At 43.8% G+C, this 25,326-nt stretch overlaps 1 protein-coding gene across 2 annotated transcripts in view; it reads left to right on the forward strand.

The window, feature by feature from the left end:
* Positions 1 to 25,326, forward strand: part of LOC126259900 (cilia- and flagella-associated protein 36) — a 140,474-nt gene that overhangs the window by 5,089 nt on the left and 110,059 nt on the right. The window lies entirely within an intron of this gene.

The following is a 25,326-nucleotide window of genomic DNA, read 5'->3' on the forward strand; positions in this document are numbered from 1 at the left end:
TACCTTAGAAATAACAAGTAAAAGCTCTTGCTGCAGCGCAGGAATTCCAGGTTCCATCAAGATCCACTGCAAGTATTATGACAGTTAGGCAGGAGGTGAGAAAACTTGGATTTCATGGTCGAGAGTCTGCTTATAAGCCACACATCATGTCGGTAAATGCCAAGCGACGCCTCGCTTAGTGTAAGGAGCGTAAACATTGGACGATTGAACAGTGGGAAAACGGTGTAGTGACGAATTACGGTACACAATTTGCCCATCCGGCGGGAGGATGTGGGTATGACGAATGCCCAGTGAACGTCATCTGCCAGCGTGTGTAGTGCCAACAGTAAAATTAGGTGGCGGTGGTTTTGGTGTGGTCGTATTGTTCAAGGAGGGGGCTTGCACTCCTTGTTGTTTTGCTTGGCACTATCACAGCACAGGCCTACATTGATGTTTTAAGCACCTTCTTGTTTCCCACTGTTGAAGAGCAATTCGGGGATGGCGATTGCCCCTTTCAACACGATCGATGTTCATAATGCACGGCCTGTGGCGGAGTGGCTACACGACGATAACATCCCTGTAATGGACTGGCCTGCACAGAGTCCTGATCTGAATCCTATAGTACACCGTTGGGATGTTTTGGAACGCCGACTTCGTGCCAGGCCTCACCGACCGACATAGATACCTCTCCCTGGGGCAGCACACCGTGAAGAATGGGCTGCCATTCACCAAGAAACCTTCCAGCACCTGATTGAACGTAAGCCTGCGAGAGTGGAAGCTGTCATCAAGGCTAAGGGTGAGCCAACACCATGCTGAATTCCAGCATTATCGATGGAGGGCGCCACGAACTTGTAAGTCATTTTCAGCCAGGTGTCCGGATACTTTTGATCATATAGTGTATGACCTAGTCCGAATGGTTTCCGAGACAGAACACTTTTAATGTGCATTTCTATTTATTTGCTGTATTATTCATTGTAATTGCTTACAATGCCCACAGTAGTATAGATGAACTTGAGACGAACATTTTGATACAGGACGCTTGTGGTCTAGTAGGGAAACTACCTCAAACTGGCCTACAAAAAGTATCTAAGCTATAGCGCACGCGCATCGCGCGAGATTTTCAATATTCTCGCGACCTCTTCGCGCAAACTGTTAGCCCTAGACAAAAAATAAATAGGATCTTTTTTGTAGCAAATTTAATTTAGTTTAATTGTGCACTGAGACATGTTTTCGTTGGAGGGTTCGGTTTTCATTAAAGAAAAACTTACAAAAGTGATATTAAACGTGTACCGTTTCGGAAACCATTCGGAGTATCACACCTCAAAGCATGTACCTTTCCTCCTGACACACCCTGTATAAGCAACGACACATAGGAGAAGGATGAGCGTGGCATCACGTCTTTCCGACGTGCATACCGTGAATGCGGAAACGTGAACTGTAACGATGTTATTACCAAATGCGTCCAGACAGGACGAGCGTGCTGTATTTTTTTCTTGGCTGCCGTAGGACAAACAACAGTAGACAGCAATTGGAGAATGAAGAATGTGTATGAGGCAGCATGTCTGTCGGAAACTATGGTTGTAGAAAACTGTGCCGCTGCTTCGTGATAACGCACGTCCCCGTATCGCAAATGTCGTAACGCAGAAGTTACGTCAACTGAATCTGAAAACGCTCGAGCACCCGTGCTATAGTCCTGACCTCTCCCGAAGCGATTATAACGCCTTCGGTCCCTTAAAAAAAGGCCTTGAATGGTCGGAGATACCTGTCAGACGAGGATGTGTAGCAGACCGTTACGGACTTCTTCACAGGCGGGACACGGTGTCTTAGCAAATGAATATCTTCAACCTGGTGCATCGGCTGGATGATTGCCTCAACGCTCACCGCAATTTTGCCTGATCGGCATACCATTTCTTCACTGTATGGCCTGTGAACAGAAACCTTTTGATCACTGCTTACATAAGGTTATAGATTTAACATACCGAACGTTGATGCACTTGTTCCCATAATTCTTTTGAACAGCGTGTATGCAATCTTTAGTTTATGGTCAAGTGAACAATATGCCTGGCCTCTCGTGCGCTAGTCACATGGTGTCTCTGAGATTGTACATGCCGTTGAGTATAGCCTTCTGGAACCCGTCGTTCGCATATTCGTGTGGTAGGTGTGGGATCCACACCGATTAGAGCAGCAATACACAGCGCAATACATTAGTTCGACAGATGCCTCAAAAACAGAAATCATCAAGTCATTTGTGGGTCGGAGAAGTCATCATGGAAAAACGTGCGCTCTGGAGTTCCCCAAGGCTCCGTCCTTGGGCCATTACTCTTCTCACTGTACATTAATGATATTTCAGTGATTCACTCCTGCAACTACCATCTATATGCCGACGACATCCAACTGTACATAAGTGCAAGCCCCAAGAACATTGCTGACGCAGTAGCGAGTATGAACGCAGATCTTTGCTCTGTTTCTCGATGGGCACAGAATCTAGGTCTGAAACTAAACCCCAAGAAATCCCAGGCCATTCTTATATCTCATCCAAAGTTAATCAGCCGGTACTTTCGCGAAACAGTCCCTCAAATACTCCTCAATGGTACCCAACTACCATACAAAAAAACAGTAAAAGACCTTGGAATAATCTTGAAAGAGCACCTAAACTGGGAAGAACAAACAGCCACAGCTTGTCGGAAATCGCTCTCCTCCCTACATGCGATCCAAAAATTTAGAAAAATATTTCCAACCCATGTTAAACAAAAATTAGTCCAAACACTAGTCTTGCCTAATCTTTACTAATGTGATGTAGTTCAACACGGCACAAATAGTGAAAATTGGAGATGCCTCGAGCTAGTGCTGAATGCTTATATGAGATACGTGTACAATATACGGTTGTATGATCATATCAGTCTTTCATACTTCCAGCTAGGTTGGATACGCCCACATAAGGTACGCGATCTCCACACGATGTGCTTACTTTATCGGTTTCTTAGTCACTGATGCCCCCAATACTTATCTTCTCACATTATACACCTATCATCATTCCACAACCGCAATACCAGATCGGATACGTCCAGCATCTTGGCTGTACCTTTACATAACACAAAATCTTTCTCCATGTCATTCTCCATCTGAGCCAAACGACTATGGAACGCGCTCCCCTGTGATCAGCGTCTTATCCAGAACCACTCAGCATTCAAGAGGGAACTCAAAACTTACATACACTCCTGGAAATGGAAAAAAGAACACATTGACACCGGTGTGTCAGACCCACCATACTTGCTCCGGACACTGCGAGAGGGCTGTACAAGCAATGATCACACGCACGGCACAGCGGACACACCAGGACCCGCGGTGTTGGCCGTCGAATGGCGCTAGCTGCGCAGCATTTGTGCACCGCCGCCGTCAGTGTCAGCCAGTTTGCCGTGGCATACGGAGCTCCATCGCAGTCTTTAACACTGGTAGCATGCCGCGACAGCGGGGACGTGAACCGTATGTGCAGTTGACGGACTTTGAGCGAGGGCGTATAGTGGGCATGCGGGAGGCCGGGTGGACGTACCGCCGAATTGCTCAACACGTGGGGCGTGAGGTCTCCACAGTACATCGATGTTGTCGCCAGTGGTCGGCGGAAGGTGCACGTGCCCGTCGACCTGGGACCGGACCGCAGCGACGCACGGATGCACGCCAAGACCGTAGGATCCTACGCAGTGCCGTAGGGGACCGCACCGCCACTTCCCAGCAAATTAGGGACACTGTTGCTCCTGGGGTATCGGCGAGGACCATTCGCAACCGTCTCCATGAAGCTGGGCTACGGTCCCGCACACCGTTTGGCCGTCTTCTGCTCACGCCCCAACATCGTGCAGCCCGCCTCCAGTGGTGTCGCGACAGGCGTGAATGGAGGGACGAATGGAGACGTGTCGTCTTCAGCGATGAGAGTCGCTTCTGCCTTGGTGCCAATGATGGTCGTATGCGTGTTTGGCGCCGTGCAGGTGAGCGCCACAATCAGGACTGCATACGACCGAGGCACACAGGGCCAACACCCGGCATCATGGTGTGGGGAGCGATCTCCTACACTGGCCGTACACCACTGGTGATCGTCGAGGGGACACTGAATAGTGCACGGTACATCCAAACCGTCATCGAACCCATCGTTCTACCATTCCTAGACCGGCAAGGGAACTTGCTGTTCCAACAGGACAATGCACGTCCGCATGTATCCCGTGCCACCCAACGTGCTCTAGAAGGTGTAAGTCGACTACCCTGGCCAGCAAGATCTCCGGATCTGTCCCCCATTGAGCATGTTTGGGACTGGATGAAGCGTCGTCTCACGCGGTCTGCACGTCCAGCACGAACGCTGGTCCAACTGAGGCGCCAGGTGGAAATGGCATGGCAAGCCGTTCCACAGGACTACATCCAGCATCTCTACGATCGTCTCCATGGGAGAATAGCAGCCTGCATTGCTGCGAAAGGTGGATATACACTGTACTAGTGCCGACATTGTGCATGCTCTGTTGCCTGTGTCTATGTGCCTGTGGTTCTGTCAGTGTGATCATGTGATGTATCTGACCCCAGGAATGTGTCAATAAAGTTTCCCCTTCCTGGGACAATGAATTCACGGTGTTCTTATTTCAATTTCCAGGAGTGTATTAGGGACTGTATAGCCACCACTGTTGTGCCCCTCTCATCTCTTTCTTTCTTCTCTCCATCATAGCTTCGAATTTTACCATTCTATTTCTCTTCCTGTAACTTAGCTACCTCTACTATATCTCTTTCACCCCATTCTATCGTCTTATGTCTCTGCTAGATTTGAATAACTCGCAAGCTGCAAGAACATAACGAGAAAATTGCCAACTAACAATAGGACTGACATTCATAAAAGAAAAATATGTTTACTTTCATATACATAGTCATTACTATTATTATTATTCTTGATTGTTATAATTATTTTTTGATTTTATAATTATCCTTGTATTACTGTTATAATCTCTATCTTTTTCTTTAACATTAATACTGTATAACGTGGTATGTCGTTAATGTTCTGTACAAACTGAAATTCGTTCAATTTGAGTATGCCTGGTTAGGTGTAAGAGAGGGCCTGAAGGCCCTAATCTTGCCAGGTAAAATAAATGCGTAAATAAATAAATAAATATCACTGAATGATAAATCTCAGTCTTGCTTGTCCACGGTTTGAAGCTGTGCAATTCCGACGTGTGCTGGCAGACTTTCGTCCTCCTTACACGAGACATACCACAACTTCTTACAAACAACCAACATTCAAATACGATTTCTGGACGAGAAGTCGTTTACTTCTTGCAGAATGAAGGAGGCATTAATCCTCCTTGCTTGGTGCAGTTGTGCTGCTAATTCGAATATCCAAGCATTTAGTACACGTCATCCCAGTCTGACAGTTTTTGCTTGCCGCTATCATAGTTCTGCAGTTTTAATGACTAGCAGTGTATCTTTAAAAGGAGGCTATGGTTTTCGTGGAATAATGACATTTTTATGAGTTTTTACTTCTGTTTAATACAAAAAAGATTTGCTAGAGAAAAAAAAAAACCACTTGGTAGTTTCACCAGACAACAGAGGTATATCGTGTCCAAGTAAGTTGTCGTCCGTAGCCAAACATTGGCAGAAAATTTTCCTTCCTGGTAGTAACATGCAGCAGTGACATGACGTGTGAATGTTACACGTGTGGAAAAGCCCAGTGCGTGAGTAATGGACGTGGTTGAAAACTGTTCCAGGAAAGAGGTAACATCAATGCACGCTTGCCGCATCGATCTGCAGAAGTTCATACACTTTTCATAATACGCAGGCAGTTGTTTTCAGGTGTGTCACGTATCATACAGATGTTACTGTTCCCTAGCGTGTACACAAAAAAGTGCGGCTTACTTGTATCGGGCCCGGCCGCGGTGGTCTAGCGGTTCTGGCGCTGCAGTCCGGAACCGCGGGACTGCTACGGTCGCAGGTTCGAATCCTGCCTCGGGCATGGGTGTGTGTGATGTCCTTAGGTTAGTTAGGTTTAAGTAGCTCTAAGTTCTAGGGGACTTATGACCTAAGATGTTGAGTCCCATAGTGCTCAGAGCCATTTGAACCATTTGAACTTGTATCGGGCACGTTTCGAATTCTAGTGGCGAACCTTCCCCCTTACAAGACTCTGCAGTCATGGACTGTGCGGCTGGTCCCGGCGGAGGTTCGAGTCCTCCCTTGGGCATGGGTGTGTGTGTTTGTCCTTAGGATAATTTAGGTCAAGTAGTGTGTAAGCTTAGGGACTGATGACCTTAGCAGTTAAGTCCCATAGGATTTCACACACATTTGAACATTTTTTTTACAAGACTCTGCCTGTAATAGAGTAGGTGATTTCTAGCTATGCGATCCGAGGGATTCTGTCTCTCAAATGCGTGACGGTAGTGTAATGTTTATGCTGGGCAGCAATAATTTCACCTCTGAGCGCTTTAAATTCATTGGCTTGCAAAACTTAAGGACGGATGTAACTTACACATGATTTACCACTGTCAAGTTTTATAGATCAGCCGGCCGGAGTGGCCGAGCGGTTAAAGGCGCTACAGTCTGGAACCGCACGACCGCTACGGTCGCAGGTTCGAATCCTGCCTCGGGCATGGATGTGTGTGATGTCTTTAGGTTAGTTAGGTTTAAGTAGTTCTAAGTTCTAGGGGACTTATGACCACAGCAGTTGAGTCCCATAGTGCTCAGAGCCATTTGAACCATTTGTTTTTTATAGATCAGTGGTACTCGGACCATATATACGAGGGCGTGCTGAAAAGTAATGCCTCCGAATTCTTCATTCTTTTCTCAATATCGGTTGAGGCATTACATGCCATGGGTGTTACTCCGTCCACTGCCCCGTTTCGCTGATGGAAGTTGCAATCATTTGTCCCTACAGGGTTCCGAATTGTTGCGTGTAACACGGCGGTGTGTAATGCAATGTCGGTGCATGAGAAACAGAGTGCTGTAATCGAGTTTCTAATAGCGGAAAACGTCCACACTTGTATCGCCCTCTCCTTCAGCAAGACAGTGCCTCACCACACACGATCGCTGCGACATCTGCAAGAATGCGACGCTTTGGGTTCTCTCTCATCGACCATCCTCCACACAGTCCCGACTTGGCCCCATGCGATTTTCATGTTCCCAAAACTGAAAGAGGACTTCGCTTTGATACAAGAATCATAGCCGCATTTGTGATGGTGAAACACCAGCTGTGCAACGTATTGGTGGCAATGAAAATTTGTGCCGGGCCGAGACTCGAAACCGGATTTGCCGCTGTACACGAGCGGTCACTTGTTCCTTCACACATGCATACACATCTGAAGGACACAGGGGAGTTTATCGAAAGAACACAGGCACTGTAATACGGTGCTTCATGCTTAAAAAGGACTTCAGTCATATGTCTCTCCCTGTACAAGATTCACAGTATCTATGTGGGTACAGGATACAGACAAGACGGTGACGTATGGAAGTTTGGGTCTGTCCGGGAGTGTGCTCGGATAGCCGATGTGGTTAAGGCGGCTGCTCGCGTGAAGCAGGAAATCCGGGTTCGAGTTCCAGTCTGGCACAAATTTTCTTTGCCACCAGTACTTTGAGCAGCTGGAGTGTCGCCATATTCGCAAATGCGAATATGATTCCTGCATTCCATGCAGCTGACGATCGCACGACTGCCTCTTCCTTCAGACACGTATGTATACCTGAAGGACATTGCAGAGTACATCGAAACAACACGGGTACTGCAATGTGGAACGTCACTTTGATTGTGATCAGGCGGTGCAAGCAAAGGTGACGTTGTGGCTCCGTCTACAAATTCAAATATTCCAAAGTGAAGGTAGCAATAAACTGGCTGATACGCCCGCTAAACCCGCTGGGCAGAACAGGTAATAGGATTGTGGACAGGGCAAAGGTTGAGGTCAGTTTCTCCTAATTGTCATTTATTGTTATTTAATAACCTTTACAACCAAAGGCGGCACACAGCCGGACCTTTACCGAATGCAACTCTTTCACGGCTGAAGACCTCCAAACAAGAAATCTTAACAAATCAACAAGATAAAAATCCACTTAAGATTTTAAAAAAGCAGCAAACGTATGCAAAGTGCAATACAAATGGCTGAGGGCCACAATTAAATTTCAAAATTTTAGTATATATTACCATAGACTTTTAAAGGCAGAAGACCAGAATGTTTAACAACAAGAAATCTTAAAAATCAACAAGATTAAAATGCAGTTAAAGAAGCAAATCAAATAAATAAAGAGACGTATCACAGCTATGTGGAAAGCCTTAAGGCTAAGCAGATAGAAAATACATATGCAAGGTACAATACCAATGGCTGAAGGCCAGAATTAAGTTCAAAATTTTTAAATATATTACCATAGTCTTCTAAAGGCAGAGGGCCACAATATTTAAGCTTGAAAGATAAATTTAAAAATTAATTTTGCAAAATTTTTAAGAAAATAAAAAAATTACCATAAGCCTTGAATTTAAAGTAGCTGACAACAGACAATTAAACACCGGTGGCACTCAGAAGCCTTCAGGGAGGTCGGTCTGCCCTTGTTCACTTAGGCGAGACAAGTGGTGAGCCCAACTATACTTGATCTGTCGGAACCCAACCAGGGGACAGCTGCGGAGCGAACGACACAACGACTTGCTTCCCGTCAATCAGTACATGAGAACTCAAACCGGAAAGGTTACAAACGTGATAATCCTAAATGGAGTATGTATTAGCTGCCATAATTACACACCATGTTGGACAGCAACAACAGGTGAGGAAAGGACACTGACTGAAATTACGTTAGTGGCCAGGGCAGGTAAGCCGGCCGGAGTGGCCGAGCGGTTAAAGGCGCTACAGTCTGGAACCGCACGACCGCTACGGTCGCAGGTTCGAATCCTGCCTCGGGCATGGATGTGTGTGATGTCCTTAGGTTAGTTAGGTTTAAGTAGTTCTAAGTTCTAGGGGACTTATGACCACAGCAGTTGAGTCCCATAGTGCTCAGAGCCATTTGAACCATTTTTTGAAGGGCAGGTAACCGGAACACTAACGGCCACAAGGCCGAAAATGCCGCTGGTACACTTGAATTTGAAACAGGTAATATACGAGGGCAGTTCAATAAGTAATGCAACACATTTTTTTTCTCGGCCAATTTTGGTTGAAAAAACCGGAGATTTCTTGTGGAATATTTTCAAACATTCCCGCTTCGTCTCGTATAGTTTCATTGACTTCCGACAGGTGGCAGCGCTGTACGGAGCTGTTAAAATGGCGTCTGTAACGGATGTGCGTTGCAAACAACGGGCAGTGATCGAGTTTCTTTTGGCGGAAAACCAGGGCATCTCAGATATTCATAGGCGCTTGCAGAATGTCTACGGTGATCTGGCAGTGGACAAAAGCACGGTGAGTCGTTGGGCAAAGCGTGTGTCATCATCGCCGCAAGGTCAAGCAAGACTGTCTGATCTCCCGCGTGCGGGCCGGCCGTGCACAGCCGTGACTCCTGCAATGGCGGAGCGTGCGAACACACTCGTTCGAGATGATCGACGGATCACCATCAAACAACTCAGTGCTCAACTTGACATCTCTGTTGGTAGTGCTGTCACAATTGTTCACCAGTTGGGATATTCAAAGGTTTGTTCCCGCTGGGTCCCTCGTTGTCTAACCGAACACCATAAAGAGCAAAGGAGAACCATCTGTGCGGAATTGCTTGCTCGTCATGTGGCCGAGGGTGACAATTTCTTGTCAAAGATTGTTACAGGCGATGAAACATGGGTTCATCACTTCGAACCTGAAACAAAACGGCAATCAATGGAGTGGCGCCACACCCACTCCCCTACCAAGAAAAAGTTTAAAGCCATACCGTCAGCCGGTAAAGTCATGGTTACAGTCTTCTGGGACGCTGAAGGGGTTATTCTGTTCGATGTCCTTCCCCATGGTCAACGATCAACCTGAAGTGTATTGTGCTACTCTTCAGAAATTGAAGAAACGACTTCAGCGTGTTCGTAGGCACAAAAATCAGAACGAACTTCTCCTTCTTCATGACAACGCAAGACCTCACACAAGTCTTCGCACCCGAGAGGAGCTCACAAAACTTCAGTGGACTGTACTTCCTCATGCACCCTACAGCCCCGATCTCGCACCGTCGGATTTCCATATGTTTGGCCCAATGAAGGACGCAATCCGTGGGACGCACTACGCGGATGATGAAGAAGTTATTGATGCAGTACGACGTTGGCTCCGACATCGACCAGTGGAATGGTACCGTGCAGGCATACAGGCCCTCATTTCAAGGTGGCGTAAGGCCGTAGCATTGAATGGAGATTACGTTGAAAAATAGTGTTGTGTAGCTAAAAGATTGGGGAATAACGTGGTGTATTTCAATGCTGAATAAAACAACCCCTGTTTCAGAAAAAAATGTGTTGCATTACTTATTGAACTGCCCTCGTAGTTAACTTCACTCAAAGGAACACTGCCTGAATTTACGTCAGTGCCCAGGGCAGGTAACCAGAACACTAACAGCCACAAGGCAGAAAATTCCAATGGTGCACTCAAATTGTAGTCGACCAAAATAGTTAATCGCAATGCATGGTGGTTAAATTTCGGCAGTAGAAACACTCGGTGTTGCTCACAGGAAAACCTCCCCAACAGCAAACCACCGAAACGAACCGCCACAACATGAATAGACGACGTGGCTTGGGTAGTTGAAACCACTACTTAGCTTTGACGTCCTGGGTCGGTGATCCACGAAGCTCGTAGCGATCGGACAGCTCCGCACACGCTCCGACACTGCGCAGGGGCTGCCAGCGGCCCCAGCCGACTGCACCGCGCGGAGATAACTTCCCTGGTCGGCAACACCCGACCGACTCCCGCTGGTCCATCCGCGACTGCTGCTCCGTCGCGACTGCACTGCTGGTGTCTCTCCCACTCACTTCCAGACACACGATGGCGTAAATACTGGCTCGGACCCAACCGTGCACAAGAAACACGCCCACTGGCTAAACGACATCCCCTGCACCAGGAAAGGACCGGCCCAAGTTCCACAAGACGATGATTGAAGAGGCCCAGAAGCGCTCGGAGAAGCAGTTACACATCACCCGATGAGACGACCGACCTCTCAGAGGCAGTACACCGACAACATTTAAAATCTCTTCTCAAAGGAAATCACGCCAACTACACACAGAACCTGTAACCTCCCCCTCACTTATCGACCTTAATGACAGTGAAAAATTAAACCGCGTGTACCTAATGGAAATTTGGGAAAGCAATCGTCACCGAAGTTAATCTGTCGGTAAATAGGGAGGAAAGGGTTACATCTAAATGAAAGGAAAAATGCAAATGAAACTGGTGGAAATTAATTTTGAAAAGGGGTAAAGTTAATAAAGAAAGTAAATGTGCGGCCGTTACGTTAACAATTAACTAGCGGTAATTAGATATTTGAGATTTGGGGGAAATCACGGTCGCCAGTCCTAAGGACAATTACTATAGTAACTGAAAAAGAAAGGTTATTACACATATAATTAGCACTAGAAGCGTGGCAACTGAAGGTTGACACGTGTAGTGTGAAAACTGAAAGTTTGTCAGAAGTAATAAATTTCGCTACACTCTGACTTAATTTAGCAAAAGAATTAATAAAACAGGAAAATCGAAAGTTAATTTAGTGACTGAAGTTAATAGTGAGCTTTCTTTCTGAAGCACATCGAAATTCAGTAAAATACAGTTAGTCTTGGACTACCTCAATAATCATTTCAAAAGCTACTTGAATCTACGCAATTTAGAAATAAGAGATTTAACTTTGAACTTGAATTAAATGATTCTGAACAATTAACAATAGTAAAATTTAGTACGTACCAAGCTGAGCTGCAGTCACAGGTAAGCTAAAATATGGTAACAAAACTCGCACTCTTAATTTGTGCTTGTGTAATCTAACTATTGTAGCCAGCTATGAATACTTAAAGTGAACTTTGAAATTAAAGCAGTGAAATGGAATTATGCTGGCGTTTGAATTTCAACGACACTCGGGTTCATTTCGGAAAAGGAAGGGACCCTGCTTGGCAATGCAATTGGGACAATGAGCAACAAAGGTTCATGCTAAGTTGCTGTAATTTTGCGAGGCAAATGGAACAATTTGAAAAGCTGAGGTCTGCCATACAGTTCTGAAACTTTGCGTGCTTTTAGTCTTCCTTGTTGGTTGATTGAAGGTTTGTAGCCGTCGATCGAGGAGGTGGCGACAGTCACTCATTGTCGGCCGTCGCTGTTGCAGAAGCTGGATGTTGGCGCTCCTTCTTCTCAACACGGTCACCAGACGAAACGGGCTCTTGATGTGCGCCAGCTAATGCTTCCCGTCCGCGACACCATGTCAGAAACTATCATCGCAAGTCGAGCGCAATTACATGCTGCTAAACCCCGAAAGCGCGGCAACTCGCGGGAGCGTCACACAACACACCTGCTCCACTCGCTACTCCAGCCAGACTCTGACTGCTCTGCCCGCGCTCCATGCGACAGAGTTAACACTACCAAAGATCCTACACACTTTGATTCTTCGCACGACCTATCGATGTAATCGTTCGATAGCAGTTTTCCCTAGGCAAGACCCAGCGTAGAAATACAAATAATATTTACGAAACAAACCAATTATACATCGACATAAATGCATATATATATATATATATATATATATATATATATACATACAAATAGTAAAACAATTACAATATACGAAGACACAGAAATGTTATATATTCAGGTAACAAAAATAAGGAAAACAAATTTATAGTACAATAAATGGAAGTAGGAGGATATGCATTTCCGGCGTTACAAACCTGACAAACACTTGCACGAAGACCTGAACGGTACCCAACACTAACTAAACACGCATGGTCGGGCGAGCCATGTCGGCGCAGACCTCACTACTGCTCCAACCCGACTGCACTAGTGCCGCATTGAAACTTCCGACTGGCAGGTCCGGACTGCGCTCCAGACGCGTTCCAACTAACTGTCAGACTGAACTCGCTATCCGAACTCGCGACCGGAACTGCCTTACGACAGGCAACGACCGGGAAGTCATAGCAGTCAAGCAAAGATACTACGAGAGGAGATATATCGATACGCGCTGCTAACGCCGCTCACGGTCAGGCAAAGCAGCAACTCAGTGACAGTAGTAATTTAAATTAATCTAGTGAGGTGGAAGTACTTAAAAACAAGGCATAAAATACTTGATGGCGGGAACACGCGCCACGCACAGCTCACTGGCCTCTTGTTGGGGAAGTGTGTTCGCCGTCAGGGTGACTGTATTGAGAAATAAATATGTAGGCACGGAGAATAAAGAAGTAGAATGTTGATACAGTTTGTTTTATTTAACAGTCTTCAAGAGTTCTCACAAAAAATTTTGGAGACATTACTCTTCAGCACGCACAAGTAGGAAGAATTGCTAGGGAACTGTACAGAAAGTAACTGAAAGAAGTACACAGTGAGACGAACAGAAATAACACTTTTATTCAAAGAGAATAATTAGAGGGAAGTCAGGGCAGTCCCTGGTCGTAGAATAATACAGTGAAGCCACCGCGATCCATGATGGTCGGGACATTACAAAATGTGGAATATGGTTCTTAAGGGGATGTGTAAGCACCATGGATGTCATTGCATGATCTGCAGCGTGTTCCCATGAAGGACAAAAGTTTGGTAAGGAGTTCTTGTGGTAGGGTGTTGCATCCCTTCAACAGTACCGGTTGACAGCTGATGGATTGATCGTCGGTGGATGTGGCCGTGCTGCAAAGCATCCCACATGTATTCGATGGAATGGAATTCATGTCGGGGTACTGGCAGATCAGTCCATTCGCCGAATATCGTTCGCTGCAAAGAGATCCTCCACCTGCGGAGATCGATCGGTCAGCATTGCCGTCCATAAAAATGAAGTATGGGCCGAAAAGACACACGTATGGAAGGTGTACAGCCTCACAATAACGTTTATCGGTGCGTGTGCCGTGTTAAAAAATCTGGAGGTCACTTACGACTGTGCAGGATTGTGCTTCCTCACAGCAGGAGTCCGAGCTGTTACGGAGCTACGACTTACCCTTGGAAACGGGTCACTGGAAGAAGGTTCGAGATATTGGGCGCCCTATTTGCCATGCGTCTTTTAAGGGGCCCCCCAAAGTCCTATCTTTCCAATGTTAAAATAACACTCATTAAATACGGGAGTATTTCTAACAAGGGAACCTTCCCATCGCGCCCCCCTCAGATTTAGTTATAAGTTGGCACAGTAGATAGGCCTTGAAAAACTGAACACAGATCAATCGAGAAAACAGGAAGAAGTAGTGTGGAACTATGAAAAAAATAAGCAAAATATACAAACTGAGTAGTCCATGAGCAATATAGGTAACATAAAGGAAACTCTGCGCTCAGGAGCGCTGTGGTCCTGTGGTTAGCGTGAGTAGCTGCGGAACGAGAGGTCCTTGGTTCAAGTCTTCCCTCGACTGAAAATTTTACTTTCTTTATTTTCGCAAAGTTATGATCTGTCCGTTCGTTCATTGACGTCTCTGTTCACTGTAATAAGTTTAGTGTCTGTGCTTTGCGACCGCACCGCAAAACCGTGCGATTAGTAGACGAAAGGACGTGCTTCTCCAATGGGAACCGAAAACATTTGATCGCAAGGTCATAGATCAACCGATTCCTCCACAGGAAAACACATCTGATATATTCTATACGACACTGGTGACGGCATGTGCGTCACATGACAGGAATATGTTGTCGAGCCACCTAACTTATACACTTAGCGAATGGGTAAAAAGATTCTTCTACCTTGCCCGATTTAGGTTTTCTTGTGGATGTGATAATCACCCCCAAAAAGTGATGAAAACGTAAGAGTTTGCCACATAAACTGAAAATAAAAAATTTTAATTTTCACTCGAGGGAAGACTTGAACCTAGGACCTCTCGTTCCGCAGATGGTCTCGCTAACCACGGGACCACGGCGCTCCTTCAGTCTCATTCTCCTTGTTGTTGCCTATCTTCGCATGGACTACTCAGTTTGCATATTTTCTAATTTTTTTCATAGTTCCACACAACTTCTTCCTGTTTTCTCAATTGATCTGTGTTTAGTTTTTCAAGGCCTATCCACTGTGCCAACTTATAACTAAATCTGAGGGGGGTGCGATGGGGAGGTTCCCTTGTAAGTACATAGACCTGTTTATTTCTACAATGGTTTACATCAGTTTACAGCTTGAACATTTAGCTATTTTTCGACATACGCACCATTTCTGTCGATGCATTTTTGTAGACTCTGTGGTAGTTTTTGTATGTCCATGTCATACCAGCTCGCCGCCATGCTGTTCAGAAAGTTATGAACCTCTTCTTTCACCTCGTCGTCGGAGCTGAATCGCTGGGACCACGATTAACGTTGACAGGTACTGTGGGACTCTGAAAAAACTCAAACGGGCAATTCAGAACCGGAGAAGAGGAATGTTGAGCAAGGGCGTACACATTTTCCATGACAACGCTCGCCCACACATCGCTCGGCACACCGTTGCTCTCTTGCAACAGTTTCAGTGGAACATAATCATCCACCCAACCCTATGGTCCTGACTCGGCTCCCAGTGACTATCACTTGTTCCCTAGGTTAAAAGAACATATGGCTGGAAAGCGATTCAGCTCCGACGACGAGGTGAAAGAAGAGGTTCATAACTTACTGAACAGCATGGCGGCGAGCTGGTATGACATGAGCGTACAAAACCTGCCACAGTGTCTACAAAAATGCATCGACAGAAATGGTGAGTATGTCGAAAAATAGCTAACTGTTCAAGCCGTAAACTGACGTAAACCATTGTAGAAATAAACAGGTCTATGTACTTATAAAAAAATAGGAGACCTTACTTTTGGGATTACCCTCGTATATGTTTACTCAGAAAGTATTTGAGTTACGAAGCTGATTTTTTTTACAGGTTATTTATTGGAGTATTGGCTACAACTTAACACACGGAGAAATTTGAATTCAGTTGCTGGAGACTAATGGAAATTCACTACCTTTTTGCGCAATTTTCTCTTTATAAATTCAACAATATACAGGTTTTTGGAAAAAGGCTGTGTTAAGGTAGGCAGAAGGGACTATAACATATCCTGAAAATGTGAAGCAAATGGGTTTGGTACATCCTGAGAAAACTTGTATGAAAATATAAAACTTTTGGGAATCGGGAGACAGTTTCGATTACCTTTTTAGTGCATTCCAGGTCCATAGGATGGATTATCTTCATCTTCTGCAAACTCCTCCTCCAGCTTCCGTTTTGTCCTCCGCCTGTTTACTCTGGCTTGTAGTTCTAGGCTATTTACAGCCCCGTCAGCAGCCCGAAGACGTTCCTTGTCTAAAGCAAGCATCTTTCGTACCATGTTGAAGTCTATCTTCATTTCCGTATTTCGAAATACTTTCCATCTTACAACGTTGCCATCATTGAAAGTAGCAACAGCATCACACACACACCAAAGTGAAGTGATTCTGCCGGCCGAAGTGGCCGTGCGGTTAAAGGCGCTGCAGTCTGGAACCGCAAGACCGCTACGGTCGCAGGTTCGAATCCTGCCTCGGGCATGGATGTTTGTGATGTCCTTAGGTTCGTTAGGTTTAACTAGTTCTAAGTTCTAGGGGACTAATGACCTCAGCAGTTGAGTCCCATAGTGCTCAGAGCCATTTGAACCATTTGAAGTGATTCTATTCCAACAAACACACTCTTGGGATAACACTATTTACACTTTCATTGAGGTTTTGAGTTTTTCCATGAACACACTTTTTCCACAGTTCAGAAGCTGCTACGTCTCTGAAAATAACTTTTTTCACCTCCATTACCGCATCAGGAATACTATTATGAGTGTACACTTCACCAGTTAGCAATACTTTGTTGTACTTACACCAACTTTGTTCTCTTTTGGGACACAAGTAATGATGGAGGCCTTCATCGGTTGAAAAAGTATGAAAAAAAAAGAGTCCAAACAGTCTTCTTCATTTCATCGACACTTTGCGTGTTTTCCCTAATAGCCATTCCATGACATTTCTGTGTTTTGTCAATTACGCTATCATTAACCGTCCCTTCCCATCCAAACCTTTACCATCACTGAGTTTTTGTTTTTTGTACGAAGCTCTCAGTATCCGAAGTCTTGGTCCCATTCGTTTCTGTACGTGTCCAGTACACTCAAATTGCTGCACCACAACATCATCACCATAGGGCTTCAGTTCTTGAATATGTTAGAAACTTTTAGAATCACCGTCACAAAGGTAATTCACATATAGCACTTTATCACACGCAACAGAACGTTGAAATTTACTAGTAACACCCACCCACTTCCACTACTGCCGCTATAGTCAGCTGTGTAATTATTTTCGTGTTGTAAGGGGTTCACCACCCTGCTAGAGCAAATGTAATCTTGATGTATTGCTCACTTGCTAGAACGACAATTCACAGGCGCTGCCTGAGACACGAAATATCTTTGCCCCTGTTAAAAGAGAGCTGCAATAGAGTCGCAGGTTAGAGCAGTCTCTGCCGCAGTTGCAGTCACTCGCTGCTACAGTGTAGTTGTAGTCTGTCGCTGGTACAGCGCAGTTTATAGTTAGTAGTTTTTAAAGTCACAGCCCAGAACAAATTGTAAAACTTTATTATATGGAACTGAATAATAATTGTCATCAGCCGCAGAGCGAAATGATACCATGGAATGAGACGATGATGAATAAATGAATAATTGTTGATATAATGAAAAATCAACAATGTAATTAAGTCAACCATCTATTGTAAGGTAAATGTTATTATTTTTATTGGCATGCGCGTAGTTAAGTCATTTCTCTGAAATGTTAATATGAATTTCTTTTAATCTTTTGTGATTCGTCAGCACCAATTGACCCAGATTTGTAATATGTTCAATTTTCCCGTGTAATAGATTGTAGATCTTTATCAATAACGTAAAAAAATTTCAGAATGTAATTGTTTATACCAGTCAACTATAAAAGTATAATTTCCCCTTCAGTCATTACCAGCCCCGATCCCGTCATTTATCTACACTACTGGCCATTAAAATTGCTACACCACGAAGACGACGTGCTACAGGCGCGAAATGTAACCGACAGGAATAAGACGCTGTGATATGCAAGTGATTAGCTTTTCAGAGCATTCACACAAGGTTGGCGCCTGTGGCGACACCTACAACGTGCTGATATGAGGGAAGTTTCCAACCGATTTCTCATACACAAACAGCAGTTGACTGGCGTTGCCTGGTGAAACGTTGTTGTGATGCCTCGTGTAAGGAGGAGAAGTGCGTACCATCACGTTTCCGACTTTGATAAAGGTCGGATTGTAGCCTATCGCGATTGCGGTTTATCGTATCGCCACATTGCGCTCGCGTTGGTCGAGATCCAATGACTGTTAGCAGAATATGGAATCGGTGGGTTCAGGAGGGTAATACGGGACGACGTGCTGGATCCCAAAGGCCTCGTATCACTAGCTGTCGAGATGACAGGCATCTTATCCGCATGGCTGTAACGGATCGTGCAGCCACGTCTCGATCCCTGAGTCAACAGATGGGGACGTTTGCAACGCGACAACCATCTGCACGAACAGTTCGACGACGTTTGCAGCAGCATGGACTGTCAGCTCGGAGACCATGGCTGCGGTTACCGTTGACGCTGCATCACAGACAGGAGCGCCTGCGATGGTGTACTCAACGGCGAACCTGGGTGCACGAATGGCAAAACGTCATTTTTTCGGATGAATCCAGGTTCTGTTTACAGCATCATGATGGTCGCATCCGTGTTTGGCGACATCGCAGTGAACGCACATTGGGAGCGTGTATTCGTCATCGCCATACTGGTGTATCACCCGGCGTGATGGTATGGGGTGCCATTAGTTACACGTCTCGGTCACCTCTTGTTCGCATTGACGGCACTTTGAACAGTGGACGTTACATTTCAGATGTGTTACTACCCTTGGCTCTACCCTTCATTCGATCCCTAAGAGACCCTACATTTCAGCAGGATAATGCACGACCGTATGTTGCAGGTCCTGTACGGGCCTTTCTGGAAACAGAAAATGTTCGACTGCTGTCTTGGCCAGCACATTCTCCAGATCTCTCACCAATTGAAAACGTCTGCTCAATGGTGGCCGAGCAACTGGCTCGTCACAATACGCGAGTCACTACTCTTGATGAACTGTGGTATCGTGTTGAAGCTGCATGGGCAGCTATACCTGTACACGCCATCCAAGCTCTGTTTGACTCAATGCCCAGGCGTATCAACGCCGTTATTACGGCCAGAGGTGGTTGTTCTGGATACTGATTTCTCAGGATCTATGCACCCAAATTGCGTGAAAATGTAATGACATGTCAGTTGTAGTGTAATATATTTGTCCAATGAATACCCGTTTATCATCTGCGTTTCTTCTTGGTGTAGCAATTTTAATGGCCAGTAGTGTAAATTAAAATATTCCAGAAATTTTGTCAGTTCATAGTCATGTGTTTTCAGTAATCAGACGACCAGCTGTGCAGCTGTGTCACTACGTAAAGTCAGTTTTTCTCGTAATTCAGATCTCAGACAAATGTTATCCAGTATTAATAGATAGCCCAGCATTGCACTGAGCTGTGCCATTTACAAGCAGATGTGTAGACAGCGTTATCCGGTGACACCATCACGAGGTAAGAATTTTTCAGTTTGTTATGCTTCCAGTCTTTCCTTCCCACAGCGTACGCAAGGGAGATTTTCAAGTTGGATTCTAGGACCTCTAAAGTTAAGTGACAGAAATAAAACCAATACAGTAAAAGTAACCAGCACAATTGAAATTAATGTACACCATATGAAAGAAATATCGCATGAACGAATCCACTTTAACGAATGAAATGTGATTCTTTTACACTTTAGACTAGATAATCAGAACGACTAGTACGCCTGGTTTTGTAAGCTCGCATGTTTTATCAAAATATTTCCACAGAAGCTAATGTTTGGCCGTACTAACATGATGAACGTCGGCTTCAAGTTTGTGACATCATGACGACTCCCCTTTCACACCCCCATGGCGAAAACACATAAATCCAGTTTGGCGGACCTGTTTATCTGCCGTAAGCCAGTAGCTGTATAGCAAGTTGAACGGAATGTTTTGAGGGGAAATCTCCTTCTGCGCTGACAACATTTGCAGCTCACATTACGATCTGACCACCTGCTATGATGAAAATGACGCAGGGAAGTAAAAAGGTTTCATGAAAGCGCGTTACAGCTATGTTCATGTTTATACCTGGTACTTATTTGTATCTAAAAACATGAAATGAAATTAAATGAATGCCGCAGCTTAAGGTCAAGCAGTTCACTGCGAAAAGGTTAGCCCAGTCCCATTTGGTGTCAGCTCGTGTAATTGGCAAGAACGCTGTCAAGCGTCACGAAAACTTCCGAATTCTGTCGACGAATTCTGAACAGTACTAGGGGGAGGGCCCCAAGAAAAGTTGGATAAACTGCAGGGGTATGGTCACGTTACGCGAATGCAGTGGCCCTCATCGTACAAAAGAAGAAACAGCAAGATTACTTGACGCAAACATTTACGTATGGTGGATCGCCACTACATGAATGTGAAAGAAAAGGGAATGGTATGTTACATGTCCTATACTTTCACTTAATGAGGGAAGCTTTTTGATTTTAAATTTAAAAAAAAACTGCGAGTTACTTGTAAACAGTGGCCTACCAATCACACTTTTTCATGTAAACCCAAAAAACATCAAACTAGAAGTGTGAGTCATAGAAACATAACTAGACACACCCCAATCACATTCTTCAGTTTACCAGATAGAGCTAATCAATCAATGAAAAAATAATCTACTGACTGCCATACTAATTACCTTTAAAGTTGATAGTCTGTAATGCCACAACATTTCAACACCGAGCAATTCACTTGTTTATTGCCTCTTTTTAGGGACTATTATGGAGCCAACAGCTTAGAAAAGACCTTCACAAACATGAATTAAATATTTTTTTTCAAAGTAAAGCAGCAAAACTGGAATAATCCAATGGCGACATTAAAGAAAATGGTGAAGATACGTTAGAAATTCGGAAAACTAGCTCTATTTTCACTTACTGTTCTTAGTCTGATGTAGTCAGTTCAGAAGATAGGTACGATTGTGTTAAACTTTCTACATTTCCACTCCCATTTGTAATAAAATGACATTTCTTCGTTTACTGACAAAAGTAACTTAACCGATGTTGACCGATTTGAAATATTAAGTAGTTTATGGGTAACTATGCCGAGAAAGAAAGCATTTGAAATGCATTGTTGCGTAATATACTGCAGTTTACACGCGCTAAATACGGAGCGATTTGCATCAACTTCAACAAGCATTATTGAAGGGAAAACTCGTTCATCTTTGGGAAATAGTGCACTGATGATGGGTCAAATGGCTCTGAGCACTATGGGACTCAACTGCTGAGGTCATTAGTCCCCTAGAACTTAGAACTAGTTAAACCTAACTAACCTAAGGACATCACAAACATCCATGCCCGAGGCAGGATTCGAACCTGCGACCGAAGCGGTCTTGCGGTTCCAGACTGCAGCGCCTTTAACCGCACGGCCACTTCGGCCGGCTGCACTGATGATCTTTCCTTTTTTAGGGAAACATTCACCTTTACTCGGTTTCCATTCCTCTTTTATTTTATTGTGTGCTATACTGATTTCAGGTAAATTTCAAGAAAAACTATCAATTACGCCCAAGTATTACTTCTGTATGATAAATTTAATTACTCCCTTTTATAGATAGGTTGTTTGGTTCGATTTCTTCAGCTGGATGTGTTCTCAGAACGCTTCGCTTTAATCTGGTGATGTGACAAGCCAGTGACCGAGCCCAAGACAAACTGAACAGAAGTAAGAATTGTTGAATCTGTTTACGACCAAGTATAAACAAACCCAAGCGCCATTCACTTCCGAGAAATTCGCAGTCGTATAAGGACACGTCTTGGTTTTCAGTTAGTTTACAGAAAATCGTATGTATTTATGTGATCATCACTAGCATGAAATAACTGAAAGTGAACTGTAATCTGTCAGACCAACATTAACAGTTTCATTTTGCGGTTTGTGGGTATGCAAATTAAGTACCCCGCAAAGTCTCATACTGTGTAGAAAGTGAAGGCTTTTTTTGGAAAATTTACGGTTTCCAACGCATGAACTGAGAAACTGCATAAATATTCTGTGAGATCATCGAAACTTAAAAACTGAAAAGGAACAAGACTCTTTTTTCACATCTTGATGACATGCCACACGTCATTACTTTGAAGATCTTTGTTATTGAAAAAGATAACCAGTTTTTGATCAATAAGGTGTTTGAAAAGCCCCCAAGGTACATGCATGGAATCATTCATTAGTTACTTGAGAAAGAGAACTCCTGAGTGATCACAGGCAACACCTAAAAGACGGAATCAAATGAATATAAAAATCAACAAATCATAAATTGCTTATTAATGTACTCAAAAGATAAATTTTACACACAAATGTACTTGAGAATAAAATAAAACAATAATCCACTATTAGTTCAATGCTGATAATTTTATGCGTGTTTTGATCTTTTAACTTACAACGGAAAACGGCAGGAAAAAGTTGTTCTTGAGACTCGCACCAGTTGGCTTTTCCTTTAAGTCATTAGTTTCTGTAACAATGGTGTAGCATGCGGCCTCTATTGGAGGTGTGTGTGTGTGTGTGTGTGTATTTTAATTGAAAATATTTTGGGAAAAGGTCTATTTACATTACAGACATAAAATACATGAAATGATTATATTGATAGTTTTCAAAGTACCTGTGAATTACTTTTTCGAAGAACGATCTCATGGAGTATTTTTCTATGCTCCAAAGGAATCCATCGTGCAAGGTAGATGGTGAAAACCAATTATGTATTGAAAAAATTAAGTTCCTTGATGACGTTGAACTTTGACCACAACAACAGACTGCAAGTTGTTCTGTTTGTATGTTCGTTAACGCTGTGTATGTCCAAGCATAGCCCTGTCCAACTCATAAGCCAAAGCTCCGCATTTGGATTTCAGAAATTTTTGAGAACTTCATATGTATATCAGCTTGTCAACAGTGATGTCCTGTGAGTGGTTTAACAAAAACTGAAATGTCATTTACGGTTCCTGTCCCTTGTTCTGTCACCCTAATCTTCTGAATAATAAATTAAAACAGTCACTATATTGATCGGGAAGCAGTACCAACGACAAAGATACATACTGATTCAAGGAGATACATAGGGATTCAAGTAGGAATTTATTAAATCGCAAAAATTATGACTAATGGTGTTGAACTGCTCATTTCTAATAAAATAAGAGTGTATTTAAAAATAGCGTCTGAGTGACAACTTCTTAAAACAGATTCTAGATAGTGGCAAGTAAATGAAAATGTCAACGTTCTACACCTAGTTTCCAAACTAAACGTAGTAACCTATCCGACTGAGACAGGTGGCAAATTCATGTAACACTGTATGAAGTAATTTACAAAAAAAGTGAAGAACGAAAGCTAATATGTTAATCGAAAAATGTGTATGTTTAAAAGAAATTCTTATTTTCTCGTCATGTATGAGTGACATACTTAGTAAAAAGTAGGTTTATAGATTTTGTCATTGAAGTGAATGGAGCAGTGCAGCACTAATAATGAAGCCGGCCGCTGTGGCCGAGCGGTTCTAGGCGCTTCAGTCCGGAACCACGCGGCTGCTACGGCCGCAGGTTCGAATCCTGCACCGGGCATGGATGTGTGTGATGTCCTTAGGTTAGTTAGGTTTAATTAGTTCTAAGTTCTAGGCGACTGATGACCTCAGAAGTTAAATCGCATAGTGCTCAGAGTCATTTGAACCAACTAATAATGAAGTTGAAATTAATAAACTTTTTCGCAAAACAAGGACTTCTGAAAAATATATTTCGAGATAAAAAGTAAATACGATCCTTCTTTGCCATCTTACGATTTTTCAGTTGAAGAGACATAGCTTTCCCTTTTCCTACGGATCCAAAACCAAGCACAACGCATTCTTTTGTGCAAAGAAACAAAACTAGGGTGCAGCACAGGGAAACAGCCAAACATGAAAAATAATAGCGTTCCTAAGTGTTATGTTTTATTTTTGGAACAAACGCGAAAACAGCAAGTTTTATTAGAACTTTCTTACACTAAAATATAGAAAACGATTAAAAGCAATTTTAAAAGCTAATCGTTAAATAAAGCAGATGAGAAAATGTACGAATAAAAAACAAAACTTGCCTTGTGATAATTGTGTGTTCTACAGTTGATCAAAATGACGAAGACAGAAGTAGATTTCTTTGTTTGCTGCCTGAAAATGTGTATATTACATGTAACTTAATTTTTACGTGGAATGTACAGTTACAAAAAAGCTGAAACAAAGTGGAACGAGAGACCAACCGAAAAAAGAACGAGATGGAAGCGGAAACGACGCCGGCCGCGACCGTTCCTGGAACGAGGGCTGACTTTCTGGAATGAGGGCTGGCCGCTACCAAAGTGTATGGTGAGCAATCGCTACTTAGAAGTTATTCCTCGGCTTTATGTTCACTACAATGAACCGTCTCATTGGACTTGTTCATTCGCAAACGACTCATCTCTAATAAGCGTCGTAATTTTCCTACTACTGTGCTTTCATTCCCATTCAATTGTCTCAGGATTTTCAGTAGGTAGATAGAACTTGTGCTCCAATTCTAAACGTCGAAACAGTTTATGACAGTTCATGTGTTAAAACGTTGGGATACTGATCTAAATGACCATCTTGTACTTGAACAGGACTGAACACACTGCCCAAGAAGAAAAAAATTATCTGCGTCCCTGATGTAGACAGTGTAGAGGCGACCACAATCCATCACGTGACGTCAGCTACGAGACTACCCCCGGTAGTGCCAACCTTCTCTATAGAAAGTAATCGATCGTAATTCTGTCGCTGTAAAGTCGACTCCACAGTTTATCTAATTTGACACCTATCTCTTTCCTGTTAACATTATTACACTGTACGTAAGTTTCAATCGCCTCTCAACATATGGACGCATGATAGTGCAGTGCTTTCGATATGACGCTCGTCTCAATGACTTTTATTTCACGATTGCCCTCTTGCTACACATGTTCCGCACGGTCGATTTATTCTGTGTCTATGTCCCACATGTCTATTTTTCTTATGTTCAACTAAACGGGTGTTAACACTTTTTTTCGTGGTACCAATAGATGTTGGCACTACCAGAGATACGTCCTATATAATCGGCACTCCCTCGAGTTCTGATTGTAATTCGCCGCTTCAGCTCCGAGGATGCCTCCCACACCGGGAGACGACTAAGCCCTGTCAGCCTGGAAGTTTTAAGTGAAGTTAATACCGACCGTGAAAGCTATATTGTAAGATATATC

Source organism: Schistocerca nitens, chromosome 5, assembly GCF_023898315.1.
Source record: "Schistocerca nitens isolate TAMUIC-IGC-003100 chromosome 5, iqSchNite1.1, whole genome shotgun sequence".
Lineage (NCBI taxonomy): Eukaryota > Metazoa > Arthropoda > Insecta > Orthoptera > Acrididae > Schistocerca > Schistocerca nitens.